The 16767-nt window shown below is 39.8% G+C and overlaps 1 long non-coding RNA gene across 5 annotated transcripts in view; it reads left to right on the top strand.

Annotated features, from left to right (window-relative positions):
• LOC102899518 overlaps window positions 1–16767 on the top strand; it is a 280549-nt gene that overhangs the window by 85725 nt on the left and 178057 nt on the right. The window lies entirely within an intron of this gene.

Below are 16767 nucleotides of genomic sequence, written 5' to 3'. Positions count from 1 at the left end.
ACACAGCATAATCAAACTTCTGAGAGCTAAAGACAAAGAAAACTCTTGAAAACAAGCAGAGAAAAATAATACCTTATGACACAAGATTTATCAGAAACATGGAGGCCAGAAGAAAGTGGCACAATGTTTTTCAAAGGCTGAAAGAGAAGAACTGTCAGCCCAGAGCTCTGCAACCAGTGGAAATAACCTTGAGGAATAAAGGGGAAATCAAGACATTCTCAGAAGGAAAACTAAAAGAATTTGTGGCCAGCAGATCTACCCTGAAATAATGGCTTCAGGGAGTTCTGGAAACAGAAAGGAAATGAAAAAGAAGAAAAGTTGGAAGGAAGAAAGCACAATAGAAAGAGTAAAACTGAGGGTAAATATAGTAGGCTTTTCTGCTCTTTAGTTTTCTAGATTGTATTTCATGGCTAAAACAAAATTTATAACACTATATGATGTGGTTCTCAATGTATGTAGAGGAAATGTTTTAGACAGTTATATTATGAATGGGAGAGGGTAAGCAATGGAAAGAGGGGTAAGATTTCTATACATCATTTGATGGCAAAATGTTGACAGTGGTAGATTGTGATTAATGTAAATATAATATAGTACCTAAAGCAATTACAAAAAACCATACAAAGGTATATACCTAAAAACACTCTAGGTAAACCAAAATGGAACTCAAAAAATGTACAAGTAACCTTTATGAATTCAGGAAAAAAATAAATGAAAACTGAAACAAACAAGCAAAACCACAGATAAACAGGAAATTACAAAGCAAAATGGCAGACACAATCCCTGGTATACCAATGATATTTCAAAACCATTATGCTGAGTGGGGGAAAAAAGCTTATCTTGAAAGGTCACATACTGTATAATTCCATTTATATAACATTTTCAAAATGAAAATCTATAGTGATGAACAGGAAATTAGTGGTTGCCATGGCTTCAGGATGGTAGGGGTGGTGGGTGGGTGTGACTATGCAAATGGGTAGCATGAAGGAGATCATTGTGGTGCTAGAATTGATATGTAATCTGACTAGGTGATGGTTTCATGAGTCTACAAGATGTGATAAAATAGCATAGACGTTGTATCAATGTCAATTTCCTTTGTTGATATTATACCATAATTATATAAGATGTAACCATTGGGAGAAACTGGATGAAGGTTACAAGGAGCTCCTCCGCACTACCTTTGAACGTTCCTATGAATGTATAATTAAAAATTAAAAGGTAAGGGAAGAGTTAAGAAGGCAGAGGAATAGAGGCACCCTGGGCTTTCCATGTCCCTCAAACACAGCTGTATTAAGGTCAGATTACTTGGAACACTCAGGGAATCGAACTGCAGAGCAGCAGAAGGATCTCCAAAGTTGGAGGGAGACATCTTGGTAGGTGCAAGGTATGTGGATGTAAATTGGGGGAGAGAAAAATGGTGGCACCCTGGAGGGGAGGGAACCCCTTCTGTGGAGAGACGAAAGGGAAAGAAAGAGAGAGGTGTTGAGATAATGCAGCATCGGCATTGAGTTAGCACAAGAGGAAAACCTCTCTGGACCATGAATTGGGAAGTAAGAAGTATTGAGTGTCCCAGTTCTTTTTTGCAAACAGCGTTTGGAGCTCAAACTCTGAGGTTTCGGAAATGCACGACTTTGTCCAGAGTGGAGCTGTGGCCCATGCTCCTGGGGAGGAAGGAGCTGGCCCCAGAGTGCATAGCATTGTGTAGAGATCTCTGGGGCACACTGCAAAAGAACATTCTCCTTCCTGGAGTACTTTTGTAAAGGGGTTTATTGCCTCTCCAAGGACAAAAGACCCTGCAGGTGGCAGCCAAAGGCCTTTCATAAGCGGGGTGAAGAGGCTGTACTCTGGAGGAGGGGAGAGGATCCATACTGTGCTGAGTCCTTAAGACTTCAGGTTGGGAATTCCAGCCATGCACCAAAGAAAAAACACAGGAGAGTTGTGGTGCAGGGTTAACTGATGGCCCTCGCTATTTTGTGAAGGCTACATGAACAGCAGTGGTTGAGATCCCCCGTCTGGGAATGAGAGTGAGGTGGCACCATTCTCCCCCCAGCACTAACATGGTGGGACTTCAGAGAGCATACAATGGCCCCCAGTGCAGACAGGACAAGCTTACACCCAACCCCGCCCCTCATGCCTGGCAACTGCTTATTCACTGCGGAAAGACTGACTCTGAGACAATGTAGCCAACCTCTCCTCCAGTCCAGCACAGCCAGCACTCTCAGACACCAAAAGACAACTCCTTTTTTCTTTTTTAACTCCTTCTTCTTTTATTCTTTTGGAATCGGTCTCACAGTTTCTCTTTTTCTTTTTCTTTTCTTTCTTTCTTTCTTTCTTTCTTTCTTTCTTTCTTTCTTTCTTTCTTTCTTTCTTTTTTGTAATTTCCTTCTCTCTCTCTCTCTCTCTCTTTTTTGATAAGGCATTTTTTTTATTATTTAAAAAAATTTTTTTATGTTTATTCATTTTTGAAAGACAGAGACAGAGCACAAGCAGGGGTGGGGTGGAGAGAGAGGGGGACACAGAAGCCGAAACCGGCTCCAGGCTCTGAGCTGTCAGCACAGAGCCCGATGTGGGGCTCGAACTCACGAATGGTGAGATCGTGACCTGAACCGAAGCCAGACACTCAACCGACTGAGCCACCCAGGCACCCCATTGATCAGGCTTTTTTTTAACTTCTTTTTCCTTCTTTTTTCTTCTGCTTTCTTTTTTCTTTTTCTCCCCCTTTCTTTCTCTGTGGAATCAGCCTTATAGTGTTTTGATTCCCTCTTTTTTTGTTCCCTTTCCTTTTCTTTTTTTTTTTTTTTTTTATGGGATCAGGCTCCCCTCCCCTTTTTATCCAGGGTTATTTCAACAAACAAATCGAAGCACAACCAGTTAAAAGTCCAAACACTCCCCACTGCAAGCAAGGAGGAGCTCTGCAGAGGACTGACCAGGGGGACAGAGCAGCCAAAACACAACAGCGGAGGGCACACAGCACACGCCAGAAACACTTCCTGGAATGCCAGGCCCCGGACCGTGGTGCTGTCAGGTGCAGGAAACAACAAGCTTTTAAAACATGCAAAAGACAGAAATTTAGCCAAAATGACAAGATAGAGGAATTCTTCCCAAAAGAAAGGCCAAGAAGAAACCACAGCCAGAAGATTGCTCAAAACACATAAACACCATATATCTGAACAAGAATTCAGAATAACAGTCATAAGACTACTAGCTGGGCTTGAAAAAAGCATAGGAGGCACCAGAGAAAGCCTTGCTGCAGAGATCAAAGGCCCAAGAAATAGTCCCAAAGAATTTAAAAAATGCTGTAACTGAGATGCAAAATAAACTGGCTACAGTTACAGTGAGGATTGAAGAAGCAGAGGAGAGAATAGGTGAAATAGAAGATAAAACTATGGAAAATAATGAAGCTGAAAAAAAGAGGGAAAAAATTACTAGATCATGAGGGGAAAATTAGAGAATTAAGTGGTTCTATGAAATGAAACAGTATCTGTATCATAGGAGTCCTGGAAGAAGAAGAACAAGAAAGGGGCAGGTTTATTTGAGCAAATTATAGCTAAGAACTTCCCTAATCTGGGAATGAGAGCCTTGCTGGATAAATGATTCTTGGCTGCATATTTTTCTTATTCAACACACTGAATATTTCCTGCCACTCGCTTCTGGCCTGCCAAGTTTCAGTGGACAGGTCTGCTACTAACCTTATGTGTCTACCCTTGTAGGTTAAGGACCTTTTGTCCCTAGTTGCTTTCAGAATTCTGTCTTTATCTTTATATTTTGCCAGTTTCACTATGATATGCCATGGTATTGACCTGTTTTTATTGATTTTGAAGGGAGTTCTCTGTGCCTCTTGGAATTGGATGCCTGTTTCCTTACCTTATTTGTCTGTACTGACAGCTCAGAGCCTGGAGCCTGCCTTGGATTCTGTGTCTCCCTCTCTCTCTCTGCCCCTCCCCTGCTCACACTCTTTCTCTCTCTCAAAAATAAGTAAACGTTAAAAAAAAATTTTTTAAGGGTACCTGGGTGGCTCAGTTGGTTGAGTGTCTGACTTCGGCTCAGGTCATGATCTCACAGCTTGTAAGTTTGAGCCCTGTGCTAGGCTCTGTGCTGACAGCTTGGAGCCTGGAGCCTGCTTCAGATTCTGTGTCTCCCTCTCTCTCTCTCTCTGCCCTCTCCTACTCACTCAGTCTCCCTCTCTCTCTCTCTGTCTGTCTCTCTCTCTCAAACAAATAAAAACATTAAAAAAATTTGTTTATGAAAAATTTTTAAAAATGTAAAATTTGTATGGAACCACAAAAGACCCCTCCCCACCCCCCCCACCCCCCCACCCCTCCCCCCAAGGCCAAAGTAACATTGAAAAAGAAAACCAAAGCTGAAGGCATCACAATTCTGGACCGTAAGCTGTATTACAAAGCTGTAATCATCAAGACAATATGGTACTGGCACAAAAATAGACACATAGGTCAGTGGAACAGAAAGAGAACCCAGAAATGCCCCACAAATGTATGGCCAACTAATCTTCAACAAAGTGGAAAGAATATCAAAAGGAAAAAAGACAGTCTCTTCAGCGAATGGCACTGGGAAAGCTGGACGGCAACATGCAGAAGAATGAACCTGGACCACTTTCTTACACCATACACAGAAATAAATTCAAAATGGATGAAAGACCTAAAAGTGAGATAGGAAACCATCAAAATCGTACAGGAGAGAACAGCCACAGCAACTTCTTCCTTGACATGTTTCTGGAAGCAAGGAAAATAAAAGCAAAAATGAACTTTTGGGACCTCATCTAGATAAAAAGTTTCTGCACAGCGAAGGAAACAATCAACGAAAGTAAAAGGCAACTGATGGAATGGGAGAAGATATTTGCAAATGACATATCAGATAAAGAGTTAGTATCCAAAGTCTATAAAGAACTAATTAAACTCAACACCCAAAAAACAAATAATCCAGTGAAGAAATGGGCAGAAGACATGAATAGAAATTTCTTCAAAGAAGGCATCCAGATGGCTAAGAAACATGAAAAGAGGCTCAGCATCACTCATCATCAGGGAAATACAAATCAAAACCACAATGAGATACCACCTCACACCAGTCAGAATGGCATAAATTAACAATTCAGGAAACAACAGATGTTGGTGAGGATGCAGAGAAAGGGAAACCCTTCTGCACTTTTGGTGGGAATGCAAACTGACAGAGCCACTCTGGCAAACAGTGTGGAGGTTCCTCAAAAAATGAAAAATAGAACTACCCTATGACGCAGCAAATGCACTACTAGGTATTTACCCAAAGGATACAAAAATGGTGATTTGAAGAGGCACATGCACTGCAATGTTTATAGCAGCATTATCAACAACAGACACATTATGGAAAAGGCCCAAATGTCCATCCACTGATGAATGGGTAAAGAAAATGTGGTTTATACACACACACACACACACACACACAATGGAATACTACCCGGAATCAAAAAAAAAAAAAAAAAAAAGAAATCTTACCATTTGCAACAACATTAGTTGGAACTAGAGTGTGTTCTGCTAAGTAAAATTAAGTCAGAGGAAGACAAATATCATATGATTTCACTCGTATGTGGAATTTAAGAAACAGAACAGATGAACATGGGGGAAGGGAAGGATAAATAATATAAAAACAGAGAGGGAGGCAAACCATAAGAGACTCCTAAATACAGAGAACAGACTGTGGGTTGCTGGAGGGGAGGTGCATGGTGGGGACGGGCATTAAGGAGGGCACTTGTTGGGATGAGCACTGGGTGTTATATGTAAGTGATGAAGCACTGTGTTCTCCTCCTGAAACCAGTAGTTGTATGTTAACTAACTTGAATTCAAATAAATAAATTTTTAAAAGACTATACATAATTGTTTATGAGGTACAATGTTCTCTCCCTATAAAATAAAGCTTATTGGTTTTGTTAAAAAAATGAAAAGGTCAGAAAAAGAAGTTATTGAAAACAACGTTTTAAACGTTATCAAGTAAATTTGCACCAGTGTTATGGTGAGGAAGAGACATAAGGGCCTAATTCAACATAAATAAGTCAGGACAACTTGACAGAGGAGGTAACGTTGCCAGTGAAATTTGAAGGACAAACGTTTGGCAGGCAAAGCTCAAAGCTGACCAGGACATACCAGGATTATGGAATTGTATGCGCCCTAAAGAGGAAAACAGGAGAGAAGAACCCATCTGGGCAATGGCATGTGGTTCATTGTGAGCAGGATATGTGGATACCGTTCGGGAGCAGCAGGTGTAATGAACGCACATGGCCACCTCTACAGATACTTAAGGGAAACAGGTTTATTTGCCTATGTATACAAGACTTATTCCTTTCCTCCCAAATATAATTTGTATCATTATGATTTAATGATAAAATATTGAAAAGCAGGAAACTTTTTTATTTCTTATGCCTCATGCCACAGACCTTCAACTATCCTTTTTATCATGTATGCTCAAAATTAATATAGAAGAAAAAGGACAGAAGAGACCAGGTAGATACTAAGAGGGGGATATGGATTTTAACCACTTACTAACTAATGGGTAAAGTCACCATTAAAAAAAAAAATCCAACCAGCAAAAAGCATTGAATCTGTGAGATGGATGTGGATGTGGAAAATACAGAATCATGGGCTTTGTTAGAGGCTTCATTCAGGAAGCCACTATGCTGTGGGAATTCCCCAGATAAAGAGTATATTACCATCAGAAAAATCAATACTGATGCCAAATTTTTCTTCTAGCTCCAGGTTATATTCAAATGATTGGGAGGAATGACTTCCATCTGCAGGAAAAAGAATGAGGCTATTGCTTATCAGTATTAGTCAAATATTTCATTAATTCACCCTTTTATTTATCAAATATTTGTTGAGCATTCATTGTACGTCAGGCATTCTTCCAAATGCAGAGCTTACACTAGAATTGAAATGTCTTTTCTCAGTATGAGTTAAGAGTCTAAAAATGTTTAATAACTTTTTTCTAGAAATGGTATCTTAAGGATTTGTGATAAGGAAATAATAAAAAGACAGACAAGAAGTTATATATGTGAATGTTAATTTAGATATTACATTTTTTTTAATGTTTATTATTTGAGAAAGAGACAGAGAGCAAGCAGGGGAGGGGCAGAGAGAGAGAGGGAGACACAGAATCGGAAGCAGGCTCCAGGCTTTGAGCTGCCAGCACAGAGCCCGATGTGGGGCTCGAACCCACAGACTGTGAGATCATGGCCTGAGCTGAAGTCGGCCGCCCAACCAACTGAGCCACCTAGGCACCCCCATTTAGATATTAGAATAAAAGAATTTAAAACAACTTGAATTCCAATGAGGCAGTGATAAATAACAGTACATTTACCTTGGACTATTACATAGACAGTGAAAATAGTATTTTGAAGACTAACATGATAAAATGCTTGATCTAGAAATAGGACATTAAAAAGTCAGAGTACATATGTGTCTGGATCTTTCATGAAATGCTATTATGCGTATTCTCTTTTTTATAATTTTCTGTGTTTTCTAAATTTTCTACAATAAATATATTTTACTTTTATAATTGGTAAAGCAGTTATGATTATTATTTGTTTATTTATTTATTTACTTATTTAGAGCATGCATACACAAGTAGGAGAGAGGGAAAGAGAGAATCCTAAGCAGGCTCCATGCTGTCAGCACAAAGCCCGGTGCCAGGCTTAAATTCATGCACGGCGAGATCGTGACTTGAGCGGAAATCAAGCGTCAGACATTTAACAGACTGAGCCATCCAGGCGCCCCTGAACTAGTTATAATTTTAATAGAATTACATAGCAGTTCATTCAGGAATTTTGTATCAGAATTAATTTTTCTAACACTACGTTTCAGTAACTGAACGTAATGTGTTTCTTCATAGAAAAACACTAATTAGTAATTATTGTGTATTTATCTCTTATCTATCTCCCCTAGTAGAATGTTAGCTTCTACTTCTATTTCTGTAGTGACATTCTATGTAAAGAATGTTCTGCCCTGAAGGAAGTTTTTTGTGTTTGTACTGTCCAATATTGTAGCCACTAGCCACAGGTAGTGATTGAGTACTTAAAATGTGGCCAGTGCAACTGAAGAACTGAATTTTAAAATTTATTTTGTTACGGAACCAGGCGGAAAAACCAAGCGGCACTCGGAGATCTTGGTGGATCTGAGATTTATTTAACACTGGCGGGCTCAGAGGAGACCGTTTCTCCAAAGATCTGAGCCCCGAATGAAGGGGGGAAGGGTAATTTATAGTTGTCAGCTTCCGTATCTGTGGCGGGTTTTCACGCGCATGGCAAACAGGGCAAGAAAAACCCAGAAGAGGGGTCTCCAAGTTAGAGACCAGAGCTTGTTTACTCCCGTGGGCCATCTTATGGTGTAAAACTTTATCATTTTCCCAACAATTTACTTTTAATTAACTTAAAATGTAAATTGATATAGTCACACACTGTATTAGAAAGTGTAATACTAGAGTCCAGAATAGTGTCAGGCAAATAGTAGGTGCTAAATAAACAGTTGGAGGTGCCTGGGTGGCTCAGTTGGTTGAGCATACAGCTCTTGGTTTCAGCTTAGTCAGGATCTCACCATTTGTGGGTTTGAGTCACATGTCAGGCTCTGTGCTGACAGTGTGGAGCCTGCTTGGGATTCTCTTTCTCTCCCTCTCTCTCTGCCCCTCCTCCTCTATGCTGTCTCTGTCTCTCTTGAAAATAAATAAAATTTAAAAAAATGTGTATGATGTATGGATACATAGACAAAATTATTTGCTGATTTGGCATCATTTGATGACAATGGGGAAAGAACAGAGATAAAATTTGGTGTTATCTTACATATAATATTAATATTAAAAATGGACCAGTTTGAAAGTTGTTGGCCCTAATGCCAAAATGAAATGAGAAATGGTGACTCTAATGATATTAATAAATACGTATTAGTATGCTTAATTGCTCTATAAATATGAGATTACTTAATCCTCCTCATCCCAAGAAGTAATATCATTTCTTCTCATTTTATACCTAAGGAAACTCAGGCACAGAGAGGCAAGGTAACTTGTTCAGGGACACTTAGCTAGTGGAGCCAGGGTTCAAATCCAGGTAGTCTGGGTTCATCTGCAGTCTTAGCTTCCGTGATTTGTCTAGATGAAAGGATGCCCTTTCTAAGGACTTGGGATGGTATTTGATGTTAATGCAGCAGGTCCACCTTTACAGTGGATTCCTGTACGAGAGTACAATGAAGAACATCATGTATAGTGTCTTTGTTCTATTTTCAGTGCCTATGCATGAACTCTTGAAATTCGCTCAGCAAACATGTATTGCATGAAACTAAATGCCAGATATTGTAAGGTTCTGGAGCTACGAGTTATAGAGAGGCTATGTTACCTTCCCTCCAGGAGCTAAGATACCAGAAAAGATCCATCAGAAGAGATTACAAAGTGTGTTAAGTACAAAACTGAAAATATAAGAATAGCATTCTGGGAGCAAGGTGAGGGGAGACTGGGAGAAGGAGTGGGGGAGGGGGGAGGCAGAGAAGGAGGGAGGGAGAAAGAGAGAGAACGTTTGGAAAGAGTTGATACTGAGGGGTAGGGGTCCCTCTTTCTACTCCACTTTCTGCACCTGGCTTTCATTCAGGCTGTAAGATATTCAGGCATCATGGTCAGAGCGTGATTTGGGTTTAATCCACATCTATTATTTATTAGCTGGTGATTTGGGGGCAAGTTGTTTCTAGGTTTACATAATGGTTCAAACATCCCTACCCTGTAGATCTCATATTGTTTTTTTGTTTGTTTGTTTGTTTTTCACGAAAATCAAAATGAGATCCTGCCTGTTTGTTCATCTATGCCACCTAAAGGGGGTGGAAAAGCAAGCTTTTATCTTCGGAAGCTTGGGTGACTAACTGGCAGACCCATGCATAAATAATGAAAGTGCAGGCTCCCTGGAATGTGTCTAGACTTCAGGGCGATATCTGATTTAGCATCCCAAAGGATCTCATGTGCAAAACGCCCTGTCGGTGACTGCATTGGCACAAGTGGTGTTGTGTTTCAGAAGTCCGCTTGGAAGATGCGAGGTAAAGGACGGCAGGAGTGGGGTCTGGAGGGGCACCACAGGTGCTAGCTAGCCTAAGGTCCACATTTGATATTAGTGGATCACAGGAAGGGGAAAAGCAGAAAGTCCAGGAATATTTGAAAAATAGAAATCTGTGAGCTATGACTCGAAGCTCATCAATTGGGCATATAAAAAAAATCGCATTTATGAAACACCTTGGAGCTTTAAAATGTGACTTCAAAAAGATTTTCCCTTTCTCCTTAAAATCAATCCATCAATCAGTGAATCAATCATCAATCCCTGATAGTTATTATCGCCCTCACAACAAAAAACAAAAGACCTACAGAAGTTAAATTATTTGCTCAGGTCCTCTCAATGAAACCAATAAATAAGACAGGATATATGATCCAAAGTCCAGTTATCTCCACCATACGATAGAAAATAGGAAGAGTCAAAGGAAATGAAGTTGGCCAAGGTGGTTACTGACTGATTTCACGGAAGGATGTGAAATTGCTTCTTAACAGGAGAACACCCAAGCCTGGGCATGCTGTGTTGCACAACAGGATCTAGATCTACCTTAGATCCATTCATGACTCTTAATTGGGATTAATACTCAGAATCTACCCAAGATTTTCAATGAATTAAACAGGAAAATAAACACAGAATAGAGTTTTACCTCGTCAACCTTCAACCAGAGTCAAGGAGTTTCAGTAAGGAGTTAGTGCTTGGCCTTTCTGCAGGCAAACTCTCTTTCCTGCAGCTGCTATCTGCAATGGCCGGAGGCCGTCTTCTTTGTCAGCTCACTGGAGAATTTGCCTTAAAACAGAAGCTCCTTGGGCAGCCCTAGGGAACCTGGCATCTCTTGAAATCCTCTAATCAAAGATAGCTTTTGCCTAAAGCTCTCTCTTATAAAGGCAAGGAAGATAGTGGCAATTATCCAAGTGATTCAAGCAAGAGAAATGAATTTGATCTTCATTACCTAACTTTTCAGGCAAAAATTTCTTACAGCAGTGCTTCTCAATTTTTATCATGCAGAGAATCGCCCGGGGGTCCTGTTAAAATGCAGATTCTAATTTAGTAGGTTTTGGGTGGGGACGCAAGATTCTGCATTTCTAAGGAGCTCCCAGGTGACGCTGACCACAGATTCAGAAGTGAGGCTTTACCCACAAAGCTTGGCCCACTTCTGCACTTGCTATCTTTGGAGCAGAGGGTCTCAAAGTTTGGGCCGCATTAGAATCACCCAAGGAACGTGGAAAAAATGCAAAGTTTGATTTGGTAGACCTGATACTTGCTCTTCTAATAAGTACCTCAGCTGTTCCCAGAGGCCATTCTCTAAGAAATGACTTAGGGGAAGCACGGCGGTGACCCAAAGTAGCCAGGTATGCTCAGCCGGGCCAGGACGCAGCCTTTGGAACCAATAAACTCTTAGTTAGTGAGAGGTTTCTTTAAGTGGAGAAGAATATAAAAGTCAGTGAAAGTCCAGCCTCTAAATTCAGCAAAATAAGATAAAGCTAATGGTGGCACTCACATGGGGCTTCTGCATTGCTGGGCGGGAAAAGGAGTCTCAAATCTCTTCTGATCACACCCCTTGTAATTTCCTTCTGAAGGACCTGGGATGTGGTAGAAAGAGGAGCAAGCTGAGGATGATGATAACTGGCACCTGAGACCCCAGGAAAAGGGCATTTACAGTAGTGCCTGGAGGGCCCGGCAGCCCTGTGAGAAGTATGAGGATACATGCAGTCTGACAGCCATACTTTAAGTCATATTTTTCGTTTTCAGAAATGGTTTCTATGGAAACTCACCAGCCAGGTTTCTCAGTCTACAGGCAGAGATCATTTTGCGAGACGCGTGTTTTTCGGTGACGCATCGGCTCTAAAAGTGGCAATATGAAGGTGAATAAAATTGACCCATGGTACAAAAATGATCTCCTGCTCACCTTGCTTAGATGACGTCTTGCAGGAGAAAGGGAAGACGTGGTTTCAGTTTCCTGTCCTGAACTACAAGAGGACAGAAGGTGATGGAGAACAAGGTGAAGGAGCACTGAGTGGGTGAAGTCACTGGGCCTTCGTGTCCTTTGTCACATACGAGAATGGCGTTAAACTAGATTAAACATAAAGCCCCACCTAGTGCGGGAATTCTGTGTTTCCATGCCTGCAGTGTTTGTGTTCTGCTCACTGGTGCCACAATGACTGAGGAGAACAGGGGAGACCCTGAGAAACCGTTAGTTCGCTAAAGTGTATGTGACTGCGCGTGTGTAGACTTAGTTACCTATTGTCTAATTTCATTAGGGTGAAGCTCTACGTTATAAGATGCTTTCACCTTGAGAACTCTGACTTTTGTTTTCTACTCTTTCTGCTCCAGTCATTGCCACAGACCACATCTCTGTTCTTCTAGACCACTGAAGTCTCAGATCAAAAATAAATTGAGGAAATTTGGCTCCTTTATACAGTGACCTTTTAATTAATTTGACGTAGACTCTTTTGGTTTGTTTGTTTGGAATGTTCAGATCATTTTGGTGGGTTTTTAAAAATTTTTTTTAATGTTTATTTATTTTTGAGAAAGAGAGAGACAGAACGTGAGTAGGGGAAGGGTGGAGAGAGAGGGAAACACAGAATCCGAAGCAGGCTCCAGGCTCTGAGCTGTCAGCACAGAGCCCAACGTGGGGTTCGAGCCCACGAACAGTGAGATCATGACCTGAGCCGAAGTCGGACGTTCAACCAACTGAGCCACCCAGGCACCCTTTTTGTTTCCCTACAAACTTTTTTTTTTTTTTTTTTTTTAATCTTTCAATTCTGGAGCTCGGGAGTGAGTTAGACGATAGAAAAGATTTGGATCCTTTGGATACATATGTCCGAAGTTTAAACCTCACCTCCTTTGTGAAGAACGCTTTGATTCTCTTAAATCACAACTATTTCTTCTTTTTTGATCCAAAAAAATCATTGCTCTTTTCTCCATCATCCTTTAGCATATTTCTAGGTGTAAATGAGCAATCTTAGATAATATGTGATCTAAATTTATACCACTGAAATTATTGGGTAGATTAAAATATGTACTAAAAGCACACAGAGGGGTGCTCGGGTGGCTCAGTCAGTTAGGTGTCCGACTTCGGCTAAGGTCATTATCTCACAGTTCCTGGGTTCGAGCCCCATGTTGGGCTTTGTGCTGTCAGTACGGAGCCTGCTTGGAGTCCTCTGTCTCCCTCTTTCTCTGCCCCTCCCTCACGTGTGTGTGTGTGTGTGTGTGTGTGTGTGTGTGTGCGTGCACGCATGCTTTCTCTCTCTCTCTCTCAAAAATAAATAAACATTTAAAAAGTTATCAAAAAATAAAAGCACATAGAGAACTTGGTAGGGATCTCGCTGTTGGATGAAGAAATTTCATAGGAAAATGACTGTCTTGCTCTGAGAAGTCTGGGATCCCTGGAGAAGGAGATGGACAGATGGAAAGCAGGAATTTCCCGTACTGCAGCCCTGTATATCCTGAATGGATGGAGAAGTCCACTTTCGGCTCTGACACTGACAACTCTATGAACTTAAGGGACCTTATTAACCTTCTGATTTCCAGTTTTTTCTACTCTCAAAAGGAGGTAATACCAAGTTCTTAAGGTAGACAATTAAATACCACATGCATATAAAATCCAACAGAGTCCGTTTTGAGAACTCTGTCAACATATGCTAACAACAGTGAAAATGATGTGGGAGGGGAGCACCCTCTGGGGAGGCAGCTGATCTACTGAAATTTGGGACAAACCATGGAAATAAATTCTAGGGCCGTATTCAGGCAAGAGTGGAGCCTAGGTTGGGAATAAAGGGTCATGAGGCATTTTCTGAAGTTAACTATTTTTAAGTACTTTCAATCCACCACTCCTTTGGTGCTTCACTTGTCCGAAAGCCATAGGTTTAAGAGCTACTGCCTGATTGTTATGCTTTACAACACACTCAACAGAAGAGATGAAACTCAATAAAAGAGAATAAAGTAATTTGTAGTATTTCTTTCTCCAAGGTATATTTATTTTGAGCCACATAATTATTAAAATTGTAATTGGCTATTGGCAGGTCGAAAATTGGAAGCAAAGAAATGCATTATAAAAGAATGGAAACTCTGTGGATAATTTTTATTCTTCTGAGTAGTTTGTGCTACTTAGTTGCTTTCAGAGAAACAAATCAATAACTATTATTTAGAGTTTCCCTCTAGCTTCCACTGCTTTAGGAGCCGTTTCTCTATCAGTGATCCCGTAATTTCATCAATATGGTATCATTAGCACTCCGCAGTTAGCAATTAACCTTTATCCAACATGCTCAGTTATAGCTTTAGGAAAAAACTGTCAGTCACATGGAGTATGCTCAGATTTCAGTGGTATAGCTAGCTCTATTTAAGATAGATGAAACAGCTGTTAAAGTTATAGTTAGAGCTAGAGTAAGTATTGATTTGCAAGAACCAATTTCCTGTTTTTAAGGCAATCTGAGGAACCAAGGGGATATCCGTATCAGTCATTTTTAATCTTGGTAAGAAGTAAAGTAAATGCTCCCTAATAGGGGCACCACAACATTCTGGTTTCTTGCAGAGCTCATTAGCAGCAGCTCCGTTTTAGATACCAGAACATATATTAGTATTCTGCTAGTTACACTGCAGTCACTATATTTGTAGAGTGCTTTCACACAATTACATCGACCCTTGAACAACACAGAATTGATCTGCGCAGGTGCACTAACACGCAGATTTTTTTTTTAATATATAAATACGGCTCAGTGTTGTAAATGTATTTTCTCTTTCTTATGATTTTCTTAATAACATTTTATTTTGGGTAGCTTAAATTGTAAGAATGCAGTATATAATACATGTAACATATAAATATGTGTTAATTGTTTATGTTAATGACGAGGCTTCCAGTCGACAGTAGGCTATTAGTAGTTAAATTTGGGGGAGAGTTCAAAAGTTGTATGTGGATATTCTTTTTTTTTTAAGTTTATTTATATATTTTTGAGAGAGAGTGAGAGACAGAAGGGTTGGGGCAGAGAGAGAGGGAAAGAGAGAGAATCTCAAGCAGGCTCTGCTGTCATTATGGAGTCCATTGTGAGGCTTGAACTCACAACCTGTGAGATTATGACCTGAGCCAAAACCAAGAGTCAGAAGCTTAACTGACTAAGGCACCCAAGTGCCCCTACATGCGGATTTTCAACTGCACAGGGGTCAATGCCCCAAACCCTCATGCTGTTCAAGGGTCAATTTAACTTCCAATGATCCTCACAACAATGCTGGGAAGTAATGTAATTATGTCCTTTCTTCCGATTGAATACTTTTAAGCAAAAACATATCCCTGGATCATTGCCCCACATCTACCAGTAAATTTCTGTATGACCTCCAAAGTTGCCTGTGCGGGCTTCAGCGTCCTCAACTATAAAATTAGTTGTAATAACAAGCCGTTGTTTCAGTGGCTTGAAGCTCATTTCTAGATGAGATCTGTGATTCCAGGCTTCTCCAAATTAACTTTGTATCTCAGCAAGAGTACTGTAGTATTAATTATTGATGAAATCACACCATAATGTCCTAGCCATTGTCCTATGGTATAGTTTGTACGAGTGATGATGTTTTTAGTAATATGAGCACATTGTGCAGTACTTGTCTTTTGAATCTTTGCAAATAGTGTTTTGATGACCTCTTGTCTTGAAACTAATGTAGAAAATTTGCAGATCATGCTTGCAATAATATTAACCATTAATTTTTTCCCCAGACCTAAAAAATTTCTTTTGACACATATCATACATAACAGGAATAATTTAAATAGGCAAAACACAATAATTAAGAAATGGATGGAGTAGAGATTCATCCCTGTTGTTTACAGTAATGTGAATTGTCTGGCATATAAAATGTCATTAGTGAAGGGGAAGAAGATGCCAGAGACAGATCTACAAATGATCTACGTAGTAGATGAAAAATTCCAAGTAGAGAAAGAAACGTTCACTTTAATTTGTCATAAACTAACTTAAGTGCAGAAAGCAATATAAGCTTTTGTTAAGATTTACCTTTTTTTTTTTTTTTTTTTTTTTTTTTTTTGGTATATGGGGACAATTGGTCTCAAGGATTAAAACTGAATACAATCCAGTAGAGAAACAAGTGACTGTTTTTTTTTTGTTTGTTTGTTTTTTTAATCCAGAGAAACATTTGCAAAGAGAAAGAAAAGAAAACAATCTATGTAATAATTTTTTTAAAAATGTTCCTTGTGTTGCCTAGCTCTTGGAGAAGCTTTTGAGGAGCTCTATAGACCTTGCTCCTTCTCACTAGAGCTGAACTCTAACGTGGACTAGATTCTCTTCAGTTGCATGAAGTACTTCCAGCCACGAGGTCTGAAAAGGGCTTAAAAGGAATGGAGGAGTCTAGAACTCACTGATTGCCGTGATTGGGACACTTTGACTTAAATGAAGGGAAAAATTCTGGTGAGGACTTTCCTTGGGTCATTTATTAAAAATTCCGTATCACTGCTTTTTCAGGTTTTAGTGATCATGCACACATATAGATTAATAATGACATTTTTCTGATATAACTGACATGCCAGCATTTTTTTGTCTTTCACATCTAGTATTGAATTATACTACCATGGTCATCAAAGTAACTATTATTGGGGGGATTTAAAGTCCTCCTAAAAGCAAATGCAAGCAAGTTTCATAATTTTATTGATAAATGTATCAAATTTAAGAAATGTAATGGTACAGTACAGTATATATGTGTGTGATGGGGGTATAGCTCAG

This window comes from Felis catus, chromosome B1 (genome assembly GCF_018350175.1).
Source record: "Felis catus isolate Fca126 chromosome B1, F.catus_Fca126_mat1.0, whole genome shotgun sequence".
NCBI lineage: Eukaryota > Metazoa > Chordata > Mammalia > Carnivora > Felidae > Felis > Felis catus.
The sequence above is the reverse complement of the archived record's forward strand: the minus strand, read 5'-3'. Positions and strand labels throughout refer to the sequence as shown.